Below are 4,778 nucleotides of genomic sequence, written 5' to 3' on the forward strand. Positions count from 1 at the left end.
CAGAAAAGGGTAATTGATAATGGCCAACATATGCAAGTATAAAATGGTAAACAAAAGTAGAGATCATTTATGGAAGAATGGTATGAACTCAGAAACAATCTATGGCTCTCAAAGGAGTGAAGGTAGCTTTATTGTGCAAGCAATTGTTATAACTCAAATAAACGTAATCTAATAATTCACATAATTAGCTCTGCAGTCAGTGAGCTCTAGAATCCCTTCTGGTTCTCAAAGTTACAATGTGTGATCTTTTAAGTTTCTTCATGTCTACCTACCTAATGTACTAATCTATCATTGAGATTAAAAATATGTAAGCTCTAATACATGTAAAACACTTAGGATTCAAGCAGGCTTTTATAAACTCTTAATAATATGTTAGTTATTTTATTCCTATTTTTAACCCAATTGCTATATTATTGTTTCTGATTCATATCATACTATGTACAATGATTCACAGGGCTGTCTTCATCAGTCTGGTAAAAACTTTTGCAATGCTTTGTTCATATTTTTTGGAATCTTGTCATTATTTATAGGTAAGCTTAATTAGCATATTAGGAAATTTACCTCATCCTGATATTAGGAAACATTAAATAGTTTTATTTAAGAAAGTATATGAAGAATTATATTTGACCTTCATGATTGCATGATTTTATTTCAAGAATGTATTTTTAAAGGCTGGGCTAAATATCAAGTAATATATGAAATTATTTCTATGTTGATGACAAATCCAAATTAACCATTCCTTGTCATGCATGATGTTTATGAGATTTCACGTGAAATTATATGGATTTTAACCCTTATCATCTGCGTGTGTATACATTTGACTACTTCTCCACAGGCAAGAATATGAATATTTTAAGATATTCTCTGACATATATCATATTTCTTCCTATCTGTGACCCTGAGTTATTGGAATAGAGTTAACCAGTGTTCTCTGTGATTTCGTTGTGTATTAGTTGTATCCATCCAGTATCTGTATCTCCCACTAAGTGAGGTGGCTAGGAGAGAGACAGCAGAGGAGTGACACTTACCTTCTGTTGGCCAGAGAGTCGGGCATCTTCCAGGGGGAGACCAAGTTACTCTTGTATCTTGTATCCACAGTATCTGTGGTCTTCACAGACTGCCAGCCCTGTGAGCACTCAGAGTGAGGAATAGTGGAAAAAGTAGATTTATCATCAACATGTCGCTTAAAATTTGAACAGGAAACCCTTACATCTGGGCTATTTTGAAGATACTTTATCTCATCACACACCTCCAGAATGTCCGAGAATTTCAGTTTGTGGTGTGTCAGTTAATTGCGACATGACTCTGAGAAATGTTTATGTTCCACAAGATATTGGGGTCAGAGGCTTGACCACCCATGCTGTTAACTTGCTTCTTTCTCAGTCACAAGTGTCGAGACCTGAAAATTCAGGTCTTTGAAGAGTATCTTTGATGTGTCCGTTCTATTTTTACACATTGCTAAGTCTTGGCATAACGTGCTTCTTTCCCTTATACTCTCCTTATGTTATTTCTATTATAATGGGAAAAATCTGAAAACATCATCCCATTAGAGTAGGAAATTACTGATATTTATCTCCAACTATTTTGAGTAACTACTACATTTTCAACTTCATGGTAACTGTTGCTATTATTAATTCCCAACTGTTCTTCTCAATTTCTTTGCCCTAGTTCTTTACATTCCTACCTTCAATTTTATTATTTGTAAATAATTATTTAAATTTCACGTGATAAAAATTAATATCTCTGGGAAGGTTCAAACATGAGACAATATTCAACTATATCACCATGGCAGAGGTTACAATATTAAGTAACCACTCATGACATTATTCATTGATTCATCCTTCAATCATAACCAGATATCTCTTTTTTAAAAGGGACATTTGTCAATAAATGACAAAAAACAAATTCTAAGAACATGGGGGAAACAAAGCTAATTTTTAAGCATTGCTCTTAACCAAAAAATAAGACAGCAGAAAATGTAGACTTTTAAAACACAGATATATGACTATGAATTCCAAAGGAAATAAGGGGCACCTGTGTGTCTCAGTAGGTTAAGATCTGCCTTTGGGTCAGGTCTTGATCTCAAGGTGCTAGGATTGAGCTCCATGTTGGCTTCCTGCTCAGCAGGGAACTTGCCTCTCACTCTGCCCTTTCCCTGATTCTGCTCTCTCTTTTGTGCTCTTTCTCAAATAAATCGATAAAATCTTTAAAAAAAAAAAAAAAAGAAAGAAAAAAATTCATATTATCTAGTTTGCATCAAATGCAATTCTTTTCATCATTCCTCCTGTTGTATCACGAATTAGGTTAATGTGAACCTATCATTCCTAAAGAACTTAAAAACAGAAGTGTCATACCCGGAAATTCCACTTCTGGGGATGACATACCCCCTTTTATTGCCTTTTGCTTATTGTACTTAGTGGATAATATATGTTTTACACATCAAAGGGTTGTGGTAACTCTGTGTGGATCAAGTGTATTGCCACTGTTTATCCAACAGCACTTTCTCACTTCATGTGTCTGTGTCACATTTTGGTAATTCTCATTATTACTAAACTTGTTATTGTGATCTGTGACTTGTGATTATAACTTGCTCAAAACTCAGGTGATGATTAGCATTTTCAGCAAGAACATATTTTTTATATAAAACATGTACTTTATTTTCTTAGACATAATGATCCCACACACTGAATAGAATACATTATAGTGTAAACATAACTTTTTTATGCACTGGGAAACCAAAAATCCATATGACTGAGTTATTGTGACATTCGGCTTTATTGCACTGGTCTGGAACCAAACCCACAGTATCTCCAAGGTACGCAGCATATATCCAAAGGAAAGGACACCACTATCTGAAAGAAAGATCTCTAGTCCCATGTTCATTAGAGCATTTTTCATATTAGCTACAGTAGAGAATCACCCTAAGTGTCTACAACAGAAGGGTAAATATAGACAATGTGACATACATGCAGTAGGCTATTATTCAGAAATGAAAAAAAAGAAATCTTGTCATTGGCTTGTTTGTTTGGTTTTATCATTTATACTTTTTTTTTTCCCATTTCAGGTGTAGACTTTAGTGAATAATCACTTAACATAAAACACCTAGTGGTCACCATGACAAGTGCACTCCTTAATACCCATCACCTCTTTAACCCTTCCCCAGTCCCTCTACCCTCCAATACCCCTCAGATGGGTTGCCTCTCCTTTTTTCCCCTCCGTGCAATCATTTTCTTTCTTAAATCCTGCATACTAGTGAAATCATATGGTATTTGTCTTTCTCTTACTGACCTCTTTTGCTTACCTTAATACTCTCTAGCTCTATCCAAGTTGTTGCAAAGTCAACATTTCACTCTATTTGGATGGCTGAGTAATATTTCACGGTAGATATGTAAACCCTTGTCTTTATGCATTCTTCAGTTGATGGACATTTGTGCTCTTTCCATAATTTTTTTGTTGTGGATAATGCTGCTATAAACACTGGGTGTGTGAATACATTCAAATCTGTATTTCTGTATCCTTTGGGTAAATATCAATTAGTCCAATGGCTGGTGTATAGGGTAGTTCTATTTTTAACTTTCTGAAGAATCTCTGTACTATATTTCAGAGTGGCTGCACCAGTTCCCATTCCCACCAACACTGTGGGAGGGCTCCCCTTCCCTGCTTCCTCTCCAGCACCTGTTGTTTCTTGTGTTGTTGATTTTAGCTTTTCTAAGAGGTGTGAGGTCATGTCTCAGTGTACTTTTGATTTGTATCTCCTTGATGATGAATGATGTTTAGCATCTTTTCCTGTGTCTGTTAGTCATCGGGAAATCATCTTTGGAAAAACGTCTCTTCATGTCTTCTACCCATTTTTTACATGGATTATTTGTTTTCTGGGTGTTGAGTTTAATAACTTCTTTACATATTTTGGATGCTATTGCTTTAACAGAGATGTCATTTGAAAATATCTTCTCCCATTTCATAGACTGTGTTTTATTTTTATTGATTATTTCCTTTGCTTGCAGATGCCTTTTGAATACAGCTTTTTAATACAACCTGAAGTAAGTAATTGGAATGCCTCCTGCTTTTCTTTTTCTTTCTTTTTTTTTTTTTAAAGATTATTTATTTATTTTATTTGAGAGAGAGAGTGAGAGAGAGAGAACATGAGAGGGGGAAGGTCAGAGGGAGAAGCAGACTCCCCACGGGGCTGGGAGCCTGATGTGGGACTCGATCCTGGGACTCCAGTATCATGACCTGAGCCGAAGGCAGTCGCTTAACCAACTGAGGCACCCAGGCACCCTTTGCTTTCTCTTTTAAGGTTTTTTTGGCCATTGGATGTCTTTTGGGAGCCAAACAAATTTTAGGATTGTTTTTTCTAACTCTGTAAAAAAGGTTGTTGGTATTTTTATAAGGAATGCATTGAGTATGGAGATTTCTTTGGGTACTATAGACATTTTAGTAAAGTTTGTTCTTCCGATCCATGAGAATGAATGTTTTTACATTCTTTGTGTCTTCTTCAATTCTTTCATTAGTATTTTATAGTTTTCCATGTATGGACCTTTTACCTCTTTGGTTAGTTTTATTCCTTGGTAACTCGTGATTTTGGTGCAATTAAAAATGTGATTGATTCCTTGATTTCCCTTTTTGCTGTTTCATTACTGGAGTATAGAAATGGAACAGATTTCTGTACATTGATTTTATACTTTGTGACTCTACTGAATTACTGCATCAGTTCTAGCAATTTTTGTTGCAGTCTTTTGGGTTTTCTCTATATAGAATCGTGTCATCTGCAAATAGTG

This window comes from Neovison vison, chromosome 12, assembly GCF_020171115.1.
Source record: "Neovison vison isolate M4711 chromosome 12, ASM_NN_V1, whole genome shotgun sequence".
Taxonomy (NCBI): domain Eukaryota; kingdom Metazoa; phylum Chordata; class Mammalia; order Carnivora; family Mustelidae; genus Neogale; species Neogale vison.